The sequence below is a fragment of the Dendrobates tinctorius genome, unplaced genomic scaffold, assembly GCF_039654945.1.
Source record: "Dendrobates tinctorius isolate UK_male_01 unplaced genomic scaffold, ASM3965494v1 ptg000064l, whole genome shotgun sequence".
Classification (NCBI taxonomy): domain Eukaryota; kingdom Metazoa; phylum Chordata; class Amphibia; order Anura; family Dendrobatidae; genus Dendrobates; species Dendrobates tinctorius.
In genome coordinates this window covers 6088276-6109672 of record NW_027361732.1, presented here as the reverse complement: position 1 = coordinate 6109672, position 21397 = coordinate 6088276, and the positions used below count along the sequence as shown (strand labels likewise).

The 21397-nt window shown below is 41.6% G+C and overlaps 1 long non-coding RNA gene across 1 annotated transcript; it reads left to right on the top strand.

Moving 5' to 3' along the window:
* Window positions 1–550: 550 nt before the first annotated feature.
* Window positions 551–19525, top strand: LOC141094599 (uncharacterized). Its single transcript, XR_012233114.1, has 3 exons — window positions 551–631; window positions 8364–8452; window positions 18466–19525. It is a non-coding gene; the product is annotated as an uncharacterized lncRNA (long non-coding RNA).
* Window positions 19526–21397: the final 1872 nt, after the last annotated feature.

Below are 21397 nucleotides of genomic sequence, written 5' to 3'. Positions count from 1 at the left end.
GGATTGGAACTCCGTGGTTTTCGTAGGAGTTATGTTATTGGAGTATCCGTAGTTTCATTATATCCTTTGTTATGGTATGTCGACCTTTATAAAGAAATGGATTGGTATCACTGGATTTTTTTCTTTGGATATATTGCATGTAGTTTAGAAGGGTAATGATACCATCTCATAAGTATTTTATAGTTCTTCTCTTGTGCAATCCCAGCGCTAGCAAGTTTATGAGTGAAGAGAAACCCCCTTTCCCATTCTTCAGGAGACAAGCTTATCACCAAGTCTCTCTCCCACACCTGCTGAAATGTTAACTTCTCCGCTTCACCCTCCCTGCTAATTTCCCCATAAATCACAGATATAGCATGTGGCGGCTTATTTTCCTCTATGAACAATTTCTCAAAAAAGATGAAGTTTGAAATCGAAATTTTATCAAAATTATGTGTCCCTATGAAGGATTGTAATTGCAAGTATTCAAAAACCACCTAATTTTCTCATTTGGAACTGAGCCTCTATAGAGACAAAAGAAGGCAACTCCCCATTTTCTAGCACCTGAAACAATCGGGTATCCTCCACTGCCCTCCGACCGAGAAAAGATCTGTGCAAGTATCCAGGGAGAAAGGATGGATTGAAAAACAATGATGTAAGTGGGCTAATATTCCTATCTGGGAACCCCTTCTTCGACGAGTTGTACTTTTGAACAACATTATTGGTTTTACCATATTGTGTACTCAAAAATGGAAAAAAAAATTCAAAATTCAAAATTGCAAAAAAGTACAATCCCACACTTGTTTTTTTTTCACAATGCTCATTAAATGCTAAAACTGACCTGCCATTATGATTTTCCTGGTCATTTCGAGTTCATAGACACCAAACATGTCTAGGTCCTTTTTTATCTATGTGGTGAAAAAAAATTCCAAACTTTGTTTAAAAAAATTGCGCCATTTTCCGATACCCGTAGCATCTCCATTTTTCGTGATCTCGGGTTGGGTGTGGGCTTATTTTTTGTGCGCCGAGCTGATGTTTTTAATGATACCATTTTGGTGCAGATGCGATCTTTTCATTGCCAGTTATTGCATTTTAATGCAATGTCGCGGCGACCAAAAGAACGTCATTTTGGCATTTTGACTTTTTTTTATCGCTACACCATTTACCGATCAGGTTAATCCTTTTTTTTATTGATAGATTGGGCAATTCTGAAGGCGGTAATACCAAATATGTCTGTTTGATTTTCTTTGTTGTTGTATTTTGAATGGGTCAAAAGGGGGGTGATTTGAAATTTTGTATTTTTTTTATTTTTTAAATCTTTTTAAAAACTTTTTTTTACTTTTGACATGCTTTAATAGTCTCCATGGGAGAGTAGAAGCTGCCATAACCCGATCGGCTCTGCTACATATAGGCGATGATCAGACAGCCTATATGTAGCTGAATTACTCACTTGCTATGAACGCCGACCATTGGGCTGCACTCAGAGAAAGCCAGCAGTGACAACCATAGAGGTCTCCAGGAGACCTCCAGTTGTCATGCCAATCCACTGGTGACCCATGATCACGTGACGCTGGTCACGGTGGGTGGATTTCCGGCCCGATGGCTGGAAGCGCGCTTTAAATGTGGCTTTCAGAGTTTGACAGCGGCATTTGACGGGTTAATAGCTGCGGGTGGATCATGATTCCACACGCGGCTATTCCAGGCACATGTCAGCTGTTCACATCAAAGGGAGAGAAGCGACATGCGCTGTACTAGTACGGCGCATGTCACAAAGGGGTTAAGGAAATCAAAGCATTTTTATTTATTAATTTGAAACAACGTTGCCTTCACTGACCTGCGTTGGGAGGGGCTACACACATATACAAGTGTTGACTCTGCATGGAGCGCATAGTGGTCACCTGTTCATACATGCAGTTGGCAACGCTTCCACTGTGCAAAAGCTTCACAAATTAAGGAACACAGATTTTCCTGCTAATATATCAGGTCCACCACCCTAAAAACTTCTGAACAATTCTGGAAAAAATATATCATTTTGGTAAAGAAGATATTAGTTATGGAAGTCAATGAATTTTGGTTTTGATAACTTTCAACAATTTTGCACTTTCTGACTGTTTTTTTAAATTTCTGGTCTGCCCTGGGTAGGGGCTGTACACAGTTTTTTTGGGGTTTCGCAGGTCCGGGTCTGGCGCCACCCATTTTCTTGCGATGCCGCCCTCCTGCTTGCTTCATTGCTCCCCGGCATCGCACTTCTGCATAGGTGTACTTATCTGCCCTGTTGAGGACAGAGTAATGTACTGCAGTGCGCAGGCTCTGGGTCTCTCTGACCTTTCCCAGCGCCTGCGCACTGCAGTACTTTGGGCTGCCTTAAACAGGGCAAATAAGTACGCTTGCGCAAGAATGCGATGCCGGGGAGCAATGAAGCAAGCAGGAGGGCGGCATCGCAAGAAGATGGGAGGCGCCAGACCAAGACCTGTGACACCCATCGGACCGGACCGCATCGGACCGCCCCGGACCACCGCCCTGAGTGAGTATAATAAAAATTATTTTTATTATCTTTCAGGTCGGATTGGGGGCTTATCTACAGCATTATAGAATGAGTTAGAAAAGCCCTGAAAGGTGGTGGCCGTATCTTATATCGGCCAAAACTGCTGACAGGTTCCCTTTAAGTACTAAAATATATGCAAACATTGAATATGTAAAATTTGGACCGCATTACTGCTATGTAGAATATACTTATAAAGTGAACAAACTTTGTGCACAAATTGGCCAATTCATTTGAGCCCACCAGCCATGACAAGGCATATCTTCCATTGATGGGGCCACGATCCTAATATTCACAATATGTGCCTCTCGTGGGCTAAAAGCCTACAAATATAGAGGACAGTTAGGATTCAGGACTAATTAAAAATAGACTTATGGGAGGAGCTCAGCTAAATATGGAGGCAATCACCACTTCCAATAATATACTACAAAAAAAACTGACCATCACTTCAGAATAAAGCAAGTGTAAACAGGTGCAAGCTGCTATGACTGCATAATATACAAACAAAAGAATACAGTAGCAATCCGTATATGATATGCATGCAAACATTGAATATGTGAAATTTAGATAGCATTGGATTGCTTTATTCCTATATAGAATATACTTATAAAATTAAAGTACTTAGTGAACAAATTAACCAATTTATTAAAGCCCACCAGCCACGACCATAAACGTAAGGCCAGGTTCACATAGCATTAATGCAGTCCGTTCAACAAATAGCGTTGACGGACTGCGTTAACGCTACTCCCCTAACGCAATGTGGACCCAGCCTAATAGTTATAAAACATGCCTCTCAGCTAAAATCCTACAAATTTATAGGGCAGTTAGGATTCAGCACCAACAAAACAGAGCCTTAGGCTGATGGGAGGTGAGCTCGGCCAAATATGGAGGCAGTCACCAACTCCAATAGTATTTTCTTTTTTTTAAAAAAAACTGACCATCCCTTCAGAATAAAGTAAGTGTGAAAAGACGCAAGCTGCAATGACTGCATAACATACACAATAGAATACAGAATCACTAGGTATATGCTAAGATGTATGCAAACATTGACTATATACATTTTGGATAGCACTGCTGCTATCTATCTGTATTTGTAAACCATATCATGTTATACATTGAAGCATGTACATACATGGCTGTAATAATACATTTTTCGATTAGGAAACGTTACATCCTCCAGAGAAAGTTTTCTAGCTGGTGTTCATTTTCTGTGGATACTGTAGTTGACAATTCAAATGCACGCTACAGTAATAATTATCTGGCTAGAATAGTGATATTTGCACCTATTGCACAGTAGCAGAAATGAGTAACCTACCATTGCATAAAATTACAATATAGCAGAAGATAAGTATTCAAAATCAATTATACCTTCCTGCATCATCATTCCTTACAAGTAACATCCTGGAAATGTTTCTTTACCGACAATATATCTGCATTTTATAAAGAAAAAACTTACCTTGGAATCACTTCTATGGGTAGAGTCAGTTGTTTCCAGATTTCTGCTCTAATACATCCTGTCTGAACAGTGACAACAGCTCAATACAGAGCTTTGTTTGCAATAGACTTTCACAAGGATTACATATATAGTGCACATTTATAGTTGGGCTCCAGGATTTTTCCACCGTGTTGTATCGGAGCAACATCATCCTCCATGCATTCTTCTGTCTACTATGAATAGTGCAGAGCTTTCCTAGAAATCTAGCAACCTGACATCCACTTTGGTGGTCGATCACTGGACTTATCAGCATCTGGCTGGAGTGTATCTGTCTGCCTACAACAATAAGAAGCCCTCCCTGTAATTTATACAGTATGTAGTTTTCATGGATGATTCATCGGAGTGTTCAGGGAACAGTATATATGTCATCACTGGGGCTTTTCAAAAGAGATAGATAGTACAAGCTCATTGAACCGGAGTATTATAATAGTCTTTATTAATCACTAATTTTCTCCCTGCATGCCTCGTTACAACATACCAGTACTTTACTACGTAAAACAAAATGTAAATCTTTTTTCCAGGGCAACCTTTTGAAAACTACTACCCTAAACGATATCCCTACAATAAAGATGGCAGTTCTTAGCTTCCAGGAAAATGTTAAGTTTTGTGGCATACATAGGTTTAGGAGCTGCTCAAATAATGCTACTGTATGTACAGATGCATACAGTGTGGAACAGGAGAACCAGAACGATTCTCAGTTGGGCCCCGGGTCATCTGCAGGCCCCCAAGCAGGTCGTAGATGGGGCTCGCTGGTTTCAACTGAATATGAGTCCGAGGATGCACATTCAGTTGAAATGTATTACAGTGCAGTAGTTAACATGGCCACCGATTCCCAGGACAAGGGACAAATGGGGCAAGGAAAAGGGACATGGGGCCAGGACAAGGGCATGGGGCCAGACAAGGGACAAATGGGCCTGTACAAGGGACATAGGAGCCCGGGCAAGGGACATAGGAGCCAGGACAAGAGACATAGGGGCCAGAATAAGGGACATAAGGACCAGGACAAGGGACATAGAGACCAGGACAAAGGACATATGGCCAAGATAAGGGACAAATGGGCCAGGACAAGTGACCTATTTACCAGAAGAATGGACATATTGGCCAGGACAAGGGATAGTTTGGCCAGGACAAGGGACATGGGGTCCAGGACAAGGAACTTATTTGCCAGGACAAGGTACATAGGGGCTAGGATGAGGGACAAATGGGCCAGGACAAGGGACATATTGGTCAGGACAAGGAACATAAGAGCCAGTACAAGGAACATAGGACCAGGACATGGGGCAAGTGCAAGGGCCAAATAGGCCAGGACAAGTGACATAGGGGACAAGACAAGGGATATAGTGGCCAGGATGGGGAACATCGGGTCCTTGGATGGTGGTCATGGAGGACAGGATGGGGAACATAGGGGCCCAAGATGGGGCAACATAGTGTCCCAGGATGGGGGACATTATTACGGTAATTAAATCCAAGAAAATGTGTGACTCGGCGATGAAGAATCCGCTGCACTTTCAGAGGTCTTGTATATAAAACTTCAGTTTTATTGAAAATATTAGAAAAAAATGATAAAAGAGCACAGTTGTATGCAGTCAGATCAACCAGTGGATATCTATTATTAATTAAAGGGACCAACATGATGAAGATACATTATTAGTTTATGGAGGCAGATGGGGAAAATAATTACTGTAGGGGCCAATTAGGGGACATGATTACTGCTGCAGTATAATTTACTTTAAGACAAAAATTCATGAAGCATAGAAAGCTAATAGTGCTGGCTAGAGACATATCTGTAATTATCTCTCCAGTAATACATGTAGATATATTTATATTGGATTAAATCATATATCACCTAAAGATGGATACAGAGTATCCATGAACCACCATTAATCGAGAATAAAATCAATAAAGTTTATTGAACATATATTTAAAAAAAATATATCACAAACAAAAAGGACATATGCATGAGGTTTTCATAAAGAAAATGTGCCAAGCAAAAAAGAGAGAGCAGTGGTGATAAGTCAAAAAGAAAGAGATCATGAAAGTTAATGGGTCCACATTGACCCCCAGTACACTGTGTGCAGAATTATTAGGCAAATGAGTATTTTCATCATATCATTCTTTTTACACATGTTGTCCTACTGTAAGCTGTATAGATTTGAAAGCCAACTGCCAATTATGTAAATCAGGTGATTTGCATCTCTGTAATGAGGAGGGGTGGGGTCTAATGACATAAACACCCTATATAAGGTGTGCTTAATTATTAGGCAACTTCCTTTCCTTTGGTAAACTGGGTCAGAAGAGAGATTTGACGGACTCTGAAAAGTCAAAAATTGTGAGATGTCTTGCAGAGGGATGCAGCAGTCTTGAAATTACCAAACTTTTGAAGCGTGCTCACCGAACAATCAAGTGTTTCATGGCAAATAGCCAACAGGGTCGCAAAAGCATGTTGAAAAAAAGGTGCAAAATAACTGCCCATGAATTGAGGAAAATCAAGCGTCAAGCTGCCAAGATGCCATTTGCCACCAGTTTTGCCATATTATAGAGCTGCAATGCTACTGGAGTATCAAAAAGCACAATGTGTGCCATACTCAGGGACATGGTCAGGTAAGGAAGGCTGAAAAATGACCACCTTTGAACAAGAAACATAAGATAAAACGTCAAGACTGGGCCAAGAAATATCTTAAGACTGATTTTTCTAAGGTTTTATGGACTGATGAAATGAGAGTGACTCTTGATGGGCCAGATGGATGGACCCAAGGCTGGATCAGTAAAGGGCAGAGAGCTCCACTCCGACTCAGACGCCAGCAAGGTGGAGGTGGGGTACTGGTATGGGCTGGTATCATCAAAGATGAACTTGTGGGACCTTTTCAGGTTGAGGATGGAGTGAAGCTCAACTCCCAGACCTACTGCCAGTTTCTGGAAGACACCTTCTTCAAGCAGTGGTACAGGAAGAAGTCGGTATCGTTGAAGAAAAACATGATTTTCATGCAGGACAATGCTCCATCACATGCATCCAAATACTCCACAGCGTGACTGGCCAGTAAAGGTCTAAAAGAAGAAAAAATAATGACATTGCCCCCTTGTTCACCTGATCTGAACCCCATAGAGAACCTGTGGTCACTCATAAAATGTGAGATCTACAGGGAGGGAAAACAGTACACCTCTCGGAACAGTGTCTGGGAGGCTGTGGTGGCTGCTGCACGCAATGTTGATCGTAAACAGATCAAGCAACTGACAGAATCTTTGGATGGAAGGCTTTTGAGTGTCATCGTAAAGAAAGGTGGCTATATTGGCCACTGATTTTTTTTTTTTTTTTGAATGTCAGAAATGTTTGTTTCTAAATTTTGTGTTGTTATATTGGTTTACCTGGTGAAAATAAACAAGTGGGATGGGTATATATTTGTTTTTTATTAAGTTGCCTAATAATTCTGGACAGTAATAGTTACCTGAAAAAACAGATATCCTCCTAAAATAGCCAAATCTAAAAAAAAAAACACTCCAACTTCCAAAAATATTAAGCTTTGATATTTGAGTCTTTTGGGTTGATTGAGAACATAGTTGTTGTTCAATAATAAAAAGAATCCTCTCAAATACAACTTGCCTAATAATTCTGCACGCAGTGCATAGATCAGCCAATCATCCTATAATTAGTACAACCATTTCAAGGACTTTCTCCTTCATTATAGTAAAAGGATCGATCGCTGATGCCACCCATATAAAGATAATAACAGCTCACTGCTTATTCATGATGTAATCAGACGAGTCTCAGGCACCACTGCATAAGGGGAGTGTCTGAGAAAGCACGTGGGCGAAATGCGCATCAAGGGCATTTTTACAGTGGTGTCTGAGACTCTTCTGATTACATCATGAGTAAGCACTGAGCTGTTATTTGCTTTAAAGTATATGGGTGCCTCCAGCAATCGATCCTTTTACTATAATGAAGGAAAAAAGTCCTTGAAATGGTTGTACTAATTATAGGATGATTGGCTGATCTATACTGGGGGTCAATGTGGACCCATTACCTTTCATGATCTCTTTCTTTTTGACTTATCACCACTGCTCTCTCTTTTTTTGCTTGGCACATTTTCTTTATGAAAACCTCATGCATATGTCCTTTTTTGTTTGTGATATATGTTTTTTAAATATGTTCAATAAACTTTATTGGCAATATAATTTACTTTGTAGAATACTGTTTTCCATGGGGGGAACAAAAGGAAGGTTCTTTTACTGTGCAGGGCAGCACTATGTTGCTTTTTTTCTTCATCTGGAATCGTGTATAAGTCCAGTAACAAGCGGGGGGAAGTGCTCTGGAAGCTATCAGCTATTGATAACTGTGTGTTATTTTCTGCAAAGACGAGTCCTGGCTGGAAGAATTGATGGCGGTCTGTGCTGCATGAAGAAGAAAAGTGAAGAATGAAGGACTTGACTTAGAGAAGTCACTGGTAAGTCAGTGTGTTACTTGCATTCTTACTCACTGCTCTTCTGTACAATCTCACTGGTGATCCTCCCTGAATTACCTGTACACTATATACATAGCTTAAGTGCATAATGTCACTGGTGATACCTGCATTACCTGTACACTGCCACTATATACAGAGCTCCTGTGTATAATGTCACTGTGGATCCCTGTATTACCTGTACACTATATACTATATACAGAGCTCATGTGTCTCATGTCGCTGTTATCCCTGTATTACATGTACACTATGCTTTATATACAGAGCTCCTCTGTATAATGTCACCTGTGATCATTATATTACCTGTACAATATACACTATATACAGAGCTCCTGTGTATAATGTCACCAGTGATCCCTGTATTACCTGTATACTATAAACAATATATAAAGAGCTCCTGTGTATAATGTTACCAGTGGTAATAACCGCGTTGTTAGTATTGTGGATTTTATTAATGATCATTATTGTTTCAGTCATTATGTCATAATATGTGGTCCGGTCACAGTGTGGAGGTATTTATCGATGTATGTGATATTATTCAGTTACTATATGATCTGGTCACATTGTGGCAAGTTTGTCCCTTGTATGTGGTGTTATTCGGTCACTATGTGGTGGCAATATGTGGTCAGGTCATGGAGTGCCGGTATTTCTCCCTTGTACAGGATGTGGTATTATTCAATCATTATGTGGTGGTAATATGTAGTCCAGTCATGGTGTGATATTTCTCTCTTGTATATGGTATTATTCAGTCACTATGTGGTCTGATCACAGTGTGGGGGTATTTCTCCCTTGTATGTGGAATTATTTGGTAGCTATATGCTGGTATTATGTAGTCTGGTCATGGTGTGGCGGTATTTCTCCTTTGTACAGTATGTGATATTAATCTGTCACTATATCTTGGTAATATGTAGTCCAGTCATGGTGTGGCAGTATTTCTCCCTTGTATGTGGTATCCTTGGTCTTGGTATAGTGGATTGTGTTCTGAATAGTTGTCATTTGTTAACTCTGATATTAATTAAGAGAAGATTCTTTATTTATCTTAGTGATTAAATACTTGAAACAAGATGCACTTACAGGGGTTCTCCGGTGAAAACAAGTAATCACCTCTCTACAGTGATAACTTATTGATTGGTGGGGATCTGACTGCTGGGATCCACACTGATTGGCAGAATGTAGAGCTTTTATCCCCATTGGACTTGAACAGCATGTGCGACTTGACCACTAATCCATTCATTCCCTCAGAGGTTATGAGCGCTGCGCTTGTTTTTCTCTGAACGCTCCAAAAAGAATGAATGGATCTGCGGTCAGACATCCCATCTGCTCCTCAAATCCCTCATTTTAGAATGGGGATAAAATTGTCCTGTCACGCATAAAAGTTCACCAGTCTTCCGTTTGGTGCATTTTCCAATGGTTGGACCCAAACGATCAATAAGTTATCACCTATCCTGTGGAGCCCATCGATTGATGTGTTTTAACCATAATTGTACATCCCAGTACACATAATGGTAGGAAAACAAGTTATCTGTGATTATCATTGCAGCAAGAAAATCTAGCAAAGTTTACTGTTAGGTTATCAATAAATCATTAATAGATAATACCATATTTTTTTTCCTCAAAATTTGTGGAGGAAAATGGGGGTTGCGTCTTATAATCCGGATGTACCAGCTCAGGCTGTGGTGGGGAGGTGGGGGAGCAGCATCGGCGGAGCAGCAGGTCACAGATGTTAACTCCTTTGCCCGCTGCTAAAGAGAAATGAATATTCACTGCTTTCCATGCCCATGGGCGTGGAGGGCAATGACTATTCATTTCTCTTTAGCATCCTGGTATGATTGGCCTCCCATCCCTGTCCTGGTATGCATGGCCCCATCCTTATTTTGATATGATTGGCCCCATCCCCATCTTGGTATGCATTGCCCCATCAGAAAACATTAAAAAAAAAACATTACACTTACATTCCCAGAACTCCCTCACAACGTCCTGCTCCATTGCCAGCAGCTGCTTTATGCTTGTAAGCAGCGCATGGCAGTGTTGTCATGCAAGGCTTGCAAGCTGAAAGGCAGCTGCTGGAATACTCACTGCTCTGCACGCCGGGAGTGTGTGCGCAAAGAGCAGTGAGTATTCATTGCTCTTCAGTAGCACGGACAGTGTCAGCCGGAGCCTTCCTGCAGCTGCCAGAGGTCACCTGTGCCGCTACTAAAGGGAATGAATATTCACTGCATCCCATGCTCATGGGAGTGAAATGAGGTGAAGATTAATTTCTCTTAAGTAGCGGCACACATGACTGGCAGCTGCAGGAAGCCGGCGGCTGGCACAGTGTGTGCTACTGAAGACCAATGAAAACTCACTGCTCTCCGGTCACACAATCCCGGCAAGCAGAGCAGTGAGTATACCGGCAGCTGCCCTTCGGCTTGCAATGCATGTTCCTGCCATGCGCTGCTTACAAGCATAAAGCAGCTACTGGCATAGGAACAAGATGCTGCGAAGGAGCGCCGGGAAGGTAAGTGTAATGGCCTGTTTTTTAATGTTTTCTTATGGGGCCATGCATACCAGGATGGGAGTGGGGACCAATCATACCAGGATAAGGATGGGACCATGCATACCAGGACTGGGATGGGGGCCAATCATACCAGGTTAATGATTGGAACCTGCATACCAGAATAGGAATGGGGCCATGCATACTAGGATGATATGAGGGCCCTGCATACCAGGATAGGGATGAGGAGGCATGAATACCAAGATGGGGATGAGGGGGACCATTCTTACCAGCATAGGGATGAGGGGCCATGCCTACCAGGCTAGAGATAAGGGGGATATGCATACCAGGCTAGGGATGAGGGAGCCATGCATACCAGGATGGGGATGAGGGCCATGCTTTCCAGGATAGGGATAAGGGGGCCATGCACACCAGGATATGAATGAGGAGCCATGAATACCAGGATGGGGATGAGGAGCCATGCATACCAGGATGGGGATAAGAGGGCCATGCACACCAGGATAGGGATGAGGGAGCCATGCATACCAGGATAGTGATGAGGGGGGCCATGTATACCAGGATAGGGATGAGGGGGCCATGTATACCAGGATAGGGATGAGGGGACCATGTATACCAGGATAGGGGATATTAAGTAAAGAATTGACCACATTTCTCGCTTAAATTTTTTTCCCCTAATTTCCTAGGTGCGTCTTATGGTCTGGTGTGTCTTATAGTCCGAAAAATATGATATATTAAAAGCGAAATGGCTGATTTTAGGAAAAAAATATATTTATAAAAATATGTAAGTCCTGATTCATCATTGCTGTTAACATTTTTTTTCTAGAATAAAAATGCTTCTAATAGCAGCTCTTATGATTGTGCCTGATTCATTATTTACAGTGCTGTGCAAATTAATTGGGACAAAGCTTTTTTTAAGTAAAACCGTAAGTTGGTTACCAGTCAGTGATTCAAACCAGTTTTAACTACTTTGAACAGGTGTGACTGTTTGTTCAAAGCAGTTAAAACTGGTTTGATTCACTGACTGGTAACCAACTCACGATTTTACTTAAAAAATTGCTTTGTCCCAATTAATTTGCATAGCACTGTAATTTACACTTTTTTAAGTTACATTCATTTGGTTTTGTCTGGGTTTTTTTCTTTTTTTGGTCGCCATTATAGGAACAGCTTTAGTTACCAAAATGTTAAGCCTAATTCATCATTTGGAATTTTCAAAATGTCTCAAAATGTTTAAGCAATTGAACTCCAGTCTAGTACAAAGTTTGTGTAGCTTTACAGTTGAAGATTGACGTAGGACATTTTAAGGGATTGAATGACATTTTGCTCTAAAAAAACAGTGCAAATAAGATTAAAAAAAACATCTGTAATTTTTCAGAAAAATCATCAAAATGTGTGCCATTTTTGAGAATTTTTTAACCCCTTAATGAAAAATTGCTGCTACATTTCTAAACCTCCTAAAATGCTGACAAAATAACATTTAACAAATGGTGCCGATTTAAAGCAGACATGAGGGAAAAGTTATTTATTAATGTTTTGCTATGGGATGACTATCTGGATAAAGGGATAATCATTCAAAGTTTGAAAATTTTGCTATTTTTTTCAGTTAAGTCAAATTTCTGACATTTTTTTATAAATAAACACAAAGCATATCAACCTAAATTTATCATTATGAGAAAGTATAATGTGTCACGAAAGAATCTCAAAATCACTGGGATTTGTTGAAGTGTTCCAGTTATTACCACCTAAAGTGACACTGGTCAGATTTCAAAAATTTTGCCCGGTCACTAAGGAGTTAAGAAACAAAGAGCACAAAACAAAAAAGAAATGTCTCTTAAAAAACTAATGATGAATCAACCCTATATTGCCATGATCAATGGCCCAAATCCGATCAAGAGCCACTACTTGTTAGCATCTTTGTGTTCTGACACATGGAGGAAGTCCCAAGCAGAATACTTCTTTTTGTATCTTATCTGAATAACTACTGTAGGGATTCAGGCTCTAAGGTAGGAACTAGAGTTCACACAGACACCGTCTTCTTGTGTCAAAACAGTGTGAGGTTTACTGAACTCCATAAACTTACACAGCTCTTTAAGTGAAAACGGCTGGCACCTACTGTATGTAATAACAAAAATTGCAGTTCTTTTCCAGTTATGGATGAAGCAATAATGGGGTCTCACCCAGACTGCAATTTAGGTACTGCTTCAGGAGTAGGACTGGCTCACATTCACTGGTGACTCAGACATGGCTGAGCTAGTCCCAGTTTGGTTACAAAAAATGGTTAATGTTAGTAGCAACCAACGATACTTGCAGTTTGGTGTTCACAACATGTGCAATCTCCTCTCAGAGAGATTCTGTCTTATCTCTTTCCAGCTCCAACACATTACAAACCACTCTGCTCAGCTCCACCAGTTGACTAAAAATGAACACAGAGCTTGACTCTAGACATAGCTAACCAGGTGAATGTAATAAAAACTCCAGTGCTAGGTTTTAACTTCGTCCTACCTGGCTTTCCTACATATCCTCCCCCTCTGCCCAAAGTCAGGAGCTGGGCACCACACAGAGCCTACAGTGCTTTAAATTGACCAAAGCGACAGAGTCATGATTGATGACACGGGGTGAGCCAGAAACTCCAAGCACCTGCTCCTATTTTTGGGTGCCAATTTTCATCTGTACTGATTTTGGGAAGATGACAAAGTTTCTGCCACTTTGACACCTGCAATGTTGGCTTCTGACTGGGCCAACATGTAAAAAGTTTCAAGCAGGTCCCTATCCTTCCAGTGTTTTAGTAGATTGCCTAAATATACAGTGGGGAAATTAAGTATTTCATACACTGTCTATTTTGCAAGTTTTCCCTCCTAAAAAAATGGAGAGGTCTGTAGTTTTTATCGTAGGTACATTTCAACTTTGAGAGACAGAAACTAAAAATGAAACCAGAAATTTACATTGTATGATTTTTACATAATTAAATTGCATTTAACATGAAATGAAATAAAAATTTGATCACCTACCAATGAGCAAGAATTCTGTCTCTCACAGACCTGTTAGTTTTTCTTTAAGAAGCCCTCCTACTCTCCACTGATTACTTGCATTAATTGCAAAGACCAAAGAGCTGTCTAAGGACCCCAGGGACAAAATTGTAGACTTGCACAAGGCTTGGATGGGCTACAGGACAATAGGCAAGCAACTCGGTGAGAAGGCATCAACTATTGGCCCAATTATTGGAAAACCGAAGAAACAGAAGACGAATGTCAATCTTTCTGGGGCTCCATGCAAGATCTCGCTTGGTGGGGTAATGATAATTCTGAGAAACGTCAAGAATCAGCTCTGAACTACATGGGAGGACCTGGTCAATGACCTAAAGAGAGCTGGGACCACAGTCTCAAATATCACCCTTAGTAACATACTACGCCGTCATGGATTAAAATCCTGCAGGCCTCGCAAGGTCCCCTGCTCACCCAGCACATGTTCAGGCCCTTTTGAAGTTCGCCAACGACCATCTGGATGATCCAGAGGAGGCATGGGAGAAGGTCATATGGTCAGATGAGACCATAATAGAACTTTTTGGTATCAACTCCACTTGCCAAGTTTGAAGGAAGAAGAAAGATGAGTACAACCCCAAGAACACTGTCCCAACCATGAAGCATGATGGGAGAAACATCATATTTTGGGGATGCTTTTCTGCAAAGGGGATACTATGACTGCACTGAGAGTTTGGCCAACAACCTCCTTCCCTCAGTATGAGTATTGAAGAAGGGTCATGGCTGAGCCTTCCAGCATGACAATGACCCCCCCCCCAAAAAAAAGCTAGGGCAACTAAGGAGTGGCTCCATAAGAAGCATTTCAAGGTCTTGGAATGACCTAGCCAGTCTCCAGACCTGAATCCAATAGAAAATCTTTGGAGGGAGCTGAAACTCAATGTTACCAAGTAACAGCCCTGCAGCCTGAAAGATCTGAAGAATATCTGTATGGAGGAGTGAGCCATAATCCCTCCTACAGTGTGTGCAAACTTGGTCAAGAACTACCTCTGACCTCTGTCATTGCAAACAAAGGTTTCTGTACAAAATATTAAGTTTTCTTTTTCCATTGTATCAAATAATTGTTTTATGCAATAAAATGCAAATTAATTATGTAAAAATCATACAATGTGATTTTTTCACATTCTGTCTCTCACAGTTCAATTGTACCTACAACAAAAATACAGACCATTCTCTGTAGAAGGGAAAACTTGCAAAATCAGCAGTGTATCAAATACTTATTTTCCACACTGTATGGTACTTTCCCATAATCCATGGTACTTTCCCATAATCAATGAACTTTATAGATTACCTCTTCCACCTTTTCCACCACCTTATACGGTCCCTGCCACTGGATAAGGAACATGCTTTCCACTGTGGGTACTAACACAAGCACCCGATCTCCAGGCTTAAATTGTCTCACTCAAGTCAACCAGTTACTCACCCTGGATTTTGCCTCTTAGGCCTTGAGGAAGTGGTCTTTTACCTGGCACCTCACTTTGGTCCCTTGACACAGAAGATATTTATGTCTGGTAAGTTGAGGAAAACCATCAGCTCCTGGGGTACACTATTTAACACACTTACATTTTCCATAATGTCTTGTAAAGTTAAGTCCCTGAGATGGGCAGTTCCAAGTTGTCCTGGGACTCCTCCAGATCAGGGATATGGGCTTCAGGGGATGCTTCCTTATCCTCCTTTCTAGCCAGTACAGTGAAAGGAAAATTCACCTTTTACATCATGTGACCTTGTTACTATAGCTCACTCCAGGCTGCATACTGTTCTACAGCTTTAGCCCATAAGACCAAGAAAAAAAGGAAAAACTTGTATGATAACAATAGCATGAAACAAATCTTTGACCACAACCACTTTGTTGGACACTGAAAACAGTCTTTGCGTAAGTCGAACTATCCCATGGGATAATTCTTTATGTCTCCATGGATACACCTTAATGCCACCCTTTTAAATGTTGTAGCTGCCTTTACACGAGACATTCTTTGGGGTGGTGCCCGCATTATCCACCACATGGGTACCGGATTTTTGTGTCAAACCAGTGTGAGGTTTATTGAACTCCATAAATTTGCCCAATTCTTCAAATGAAAACAGCCTTTTTCCCGCACTTACGTAATAATAAAAATCCCAGTCCTTTTCCAATGAACACAAAGCAATAACAGTGTCTCATCCAGATGAATTGAGGCTTGCAAGAGACGTCAAAAGCAATAATAAAGGATTTTGGGGATATGTTAAAAGTAAATGAAAAGTCAAAGATGCTAGAGGATTTTTACAGGATGAAAATGATTGAAATGGTAAAACAGGATGTTGAGAAGGCCGAACTTTTAAATTCCTATTTTGCATCTGTTTTCTCACTGAAAGGAAATGTAACATCAACTGTTTTTCACTGTCCTATTAAGGGAATAGAAGAATCCAGGATATCTATAAACAGAAAGATAGCGAGGAAACACTTAGCTAACCTAAATGAATTCAAGTCTCTAGGTCCAGATGAATTACACCACAGAGTACTGAAGGAGACAGCAGAAAAAATTTTTGAACTGACACTTATACTAAACTGTCATATAATCCAATATCCTCATTCTCAGCTTGGTTACAACAAATTTCCTCAATGCTGTGGAGGATGGTACCATTGACAAAAAGGTGTTGGAAGGTCTGACGGTCAGGTCCCCCAAAATAGCAACCTTTTTTCTCCTCCCGAAGGTCCACAAAAACGCCCTCAACCCTCCGGGGCGTCCGATCGTGTCCGGCATTGATAGTCTATGTGATCCTGTTTGTAGATTTATTGACTACTATTTGAAACCTTTGGTAGAAACATTACCATCTTATGTCCATGACACGACGGATGTCCTGACATGTGTTGATGGCGTCTTTGTGGATGAAGGGGTCCTCCTGGTTACTGCAGATATTCAAACACTGTATACCTGTATTGACCACTGCCATGATTTGGATGCAGTTTGCCTCTTCCTTGGGTCCTCCAACCTGGACAGCCCCTTATGTGAGCTAATTCTTGAGCTTCTGGATTTTGTGCTTTCCCACAACTTCTTTGTATTCAAGGATATATTTATTTACAGAAGCGTGGCACAGCCATGGGCGTGGCCTGTGCACCCTTGTATGCAATCCTCTTCCTGGGCATCTAGGAGAGGTCCATTTTTGACGGCACGGGCGCGCCTGCCGCGGACAATATGCTGTGCTGGCTGAGATATATTGATGACATCTTTATGCTGTGGGGGGGGGGCACTGCCCAGCAGCTTGAAGCTTTTGTGGACCAGCTTAATCATAATTCCCTTAACATCAGCTTGACCTTTCAATATGATAATTGTAAGATTGATTTTCTGGATGTCAGTCTGTCAATTGATGGCACGAGAAAACTTCAAACTGATGTTTTCAGAAAATCTACTTCGGTCAATGCACTATTGCATGCTGGGTCCGCTCATAACCCATCCACCATCAGGGCTGTCCCGGTCGGACAGTTCCTAAGAATGAGGTGAATATGTTCTACTGATGTGAAATTCTATTCCCAAGCGGCTGACCTGACGTCTCGATTTGAGTACAGAGGGTACAAGGGTACAGCCGTAGATGGATCAAACGTGGCTTTGACAGAGCCAGGAGGACACCCTGAAATGATCTCTTGTACCCCCAACAGGCAAGAGTCGACAAAACTAGGAAAGGGAATAAGATCAGATTCATCACTACATTTAACCACGAGTGGGCGGGTATGAGGAACATCCTATATAGGCATTGGTCTGTTTTGGCCACTGAACACTCCTTGAGATCTGTCATTGGTGATTCACCATCCATGACAGCTAAGAGATCCCCCATTTATTGGTCAGAAGCCATTATGTACCCCCGGTTGTGAATCCCTTCACAACCAGGGGTCCGGTTGTGGGCTGCTTCCCCTGTGGGCATTGCGTCGCCTGTACCAATGTCCTCCGATGTTCCTCCTCCACTTCTTCGGACGGAGTTAGGCAATTTGACATCAGACAACATATCACATGTGGCACCAGTAATATTATATACTATGCCACATGTGGTTGCTCCCTGATATATATTGGGTTAACATCCAGGGAACTCCGCATCAGAGTACGTGAGCACGTTAGGGATATATACGTGCCACTGAAAATGAATCCGATCTTTTATGTTTGAAGACATTACCACATTACTTCGAACTTAAACACAACTGTGATGTGGCCTCGCTCCGGTTTAGAGGGATAGAGAAGGTTCAACTTGGTGTAAGAGGGGGTGATTACAAAAAACTTCTAGCCCAACGAGAGGTGGGCTGGATAGTACGCCTCAACACTATGATACCCCTTGGCCTCAATGAGTCCCTTAGCTTTTCTTCCTTTTTGTAGTATGGTCCTCCTCGTTCAATTACACCATTGCTTTTGGCCATTTATCTTATGCTGTATTTGGCCTTCCCTATTGTCTATATTGGATCTGTTTTTATTTTTTCTTGTTTTTAACTTTTTTGTTTTTGTATTTTCCAGTTATCCTATATACCCCTACATTCCCTTCATATCTCTGCCACCTGATTTGTGATGGAAGATCGGGCATCTTCAGGATATCCTCTGAATGACAAGCTCATCTCTCCTGCATATTTATATATTTCTAATATGTTGTCATTACTATTTTCTCTGGTACTACTTTCACTGTTTGATTCTATGCAGGGGTTAAAATGACTTGTTATATGTTGTGAGGATTACTTGAATAGTATGCCCTTTCAGTGACACACATATTGTGTGTCTCTTTAGCAGCTGTGCACATGCGGGTGAGTTAGACCCCGGTGTTCCTGCATCTGAGCGGCGTCTGTTGCCTCCTCTCACACGTGAATGTGGTCCAGGACTCACACCCCGCCCCACTGTTCACGTGCGTTGAGGAGGAGACGCCAGGATGCATGCAGGACCTGGCGTCTTCTCGGCGCATGCGCCGCTTTCACTGGCTGCCATTGGTCCATGGATGCATGTGACCTAGTCACCTGACTGACCACCAATTATATATGAAGGTCCTTTGTGGCGTCTTAACCACATCCCCTTGAGAAAGCTATCTGGCACTGGGCAAAACGCGCTTCGAGGGTCTCCTACAGATCCTTATTTGGTGCCCCATACCTGGTTCTCACTGGTAAGTGCCGTCCTGGTTCTTTTTTCACCCCTTTATGGGTATTATGTAACTTTTCTTGGGCGGTTCAATGCCGGGACCTTTTACCTGTTACCGGTATGGCACACCATAGCTCTGGGGTCTTTGTTCTATGGTTCTCAACCTGAGCGCAGTGCTGGCGTTTTCATAGAGGCTATTTTGCCCCCAATATTGATGTTGCACATATGCCCTGTTTCCTTCCAGGGCATCCAGCACCTTATTATATATATTTTTTGGGGGGTTCAATTAATGCCTAAGTATTTATAACATTTGTGTCAGCGCTGTGGCCTAAGAGACTTACCCTCACTGTCTCCCTCTCCTTTTGTGTATCTTATCCTGTGCCATTTTTGTACCAATTTTCCACTTATAGACATGTTGTTATTCGTATGATGTTAATAAATTTTTGCTATTTTATATGCTCCTTTGTCCTTCTATTTTTATGTTTATATTCAAGCTTTTATGTTCAAGCTTTGGTGTGCTAATGTGCACTGTTTGCCTCTGAATATATCATGCTACCTGGTGTTGTTCTCATCCTCTTAACAGGGCCTAGCAGATGCGGAAGTATGGCCCTTACCAGAGTCAAACTGCCTGAGTCCAGAAGTCCTGTCACTTGAACACCATTCAGTCACCTGGCATGACTGAGGCCACATGCCAGGATGAAGAACAGCATTGCAGGAATGTAAGTGAAGTATGAGTAGTGCCGGCCTATGCTGCAGTTCTGAGACAAACAGACAATGGGCTGATATATCACCAGGGCAAGACACCTTCAATAGCCAGTGGTACAAAATGTACCCTGTCCCTAGACAGGACAGGAAAGGAAAGACACTGTCTGCAATCACACAAAAAACCCTGCAAAAAATGTCCAACACGTCTGATAGAAAAATACTGAAGTCGCACGACTTCGCCCACTATATCAGCACTCTGGTATATTCTGAAAGCAGAGCAAAAAGAGGCCAATCTACAAAGGGACAAAAACAAACTGGCACAAGCAGTAACATATGGATGAGATTCAGCACAGCCCCAGCCAGGGCTGGCTGACCACACAAAACTGAAATAGACAAAACCAGATCAAATGTGAACAATAGCAAAAGAACACTTAGCTGAGGATGCAGGGACTGAGCTGGAAACTAAGACCTCAGGAGGCAGGAAAAAATCACCAGCAGGAATAGAGGGAGTCGGATGTCTTAAATCCAGTCAGAAACTCCAGATCTCCAATTGTCCTCCTCATTATCAGGTGGCTGTACTCCTTGGCATCCTGCAGGTCAAGATCATAGTACACTTTCTGCAGTTCCCAGGTAAGGTACAGAGCGAGAGCCTCAGCCCATTGGTCTGGGGGGAAGTTTCTCCGTCTACCACCCTCTCAAAGACAGTCAGGAAAGCCTTCTTCCACAGTCACTTTCTGCAAGGCTTCCCGTACTGTTTGCCTCACATGATTACCTTCACTTTGGCTGGTGAAAAATGCTATCTTCCTGACCCGGACAGCTTTTTTAAAGAGATCCATCAGCTGCTGAAACTGTTGCTGCTGCTGTATTTGCTGCTACTGCTTCAGTACCAATTGCTTAACAAGAGCTGCTCCATACTTTCAGACTGTATTTTCAATGTTGTAGCTACCTTTACACGAGACATTCTTTGGGATGGTGCCCGCATTATCCACCACATGGGTACTGGATTTTTGTGTCAAACCAGTGTGAGGTTTATTGAACTCCATAAATTTGCCCAGTTCTTTAAATGAAAACAGCCTTTTCCCCCGCACTTACAGAATAATAAAAATCCCAGTCCTTTTCCAATGAATGCAAAGCAATAACAGTGTCTCACCCAGATGAATTGAGGCTTGCAAGAGACGTCAAAAGCAATAATAAAGGATTTTGGGGATATGCCAAAAGTAAAAGAAAAGTCAAAGATGCTACAGGATTTTTACAGGATGAAAATGATGAAATGGTAAAACAGGATGTTGAGAAGGCCAAACTTTTAAGTTCCTATTTTGCATCTATTTTCTCTCAGAAAGGAAATGTAACATCAACTGTTCTTCACTGTCCTATTAAGGGAATAGAAGAATCCAGGATATCTATAAACAGAAAGATAGTGAGGAAACACTTAGCTAACCTAAATGAATTAAAATCTCCAGGTCCAGATGAATTACACCCCAGAGTACTGAAGGAGATAGCAGAAGAAATTTTTGAACCCCTCTCCATAATCTTTGAAAATTCTTGGAAAACAGGAGAAGTCCCAGAAGACTGGAGAAGAGCAAATGTTGTTCCTATCTTCAAAAAGGGGAAGAAGGTGGAC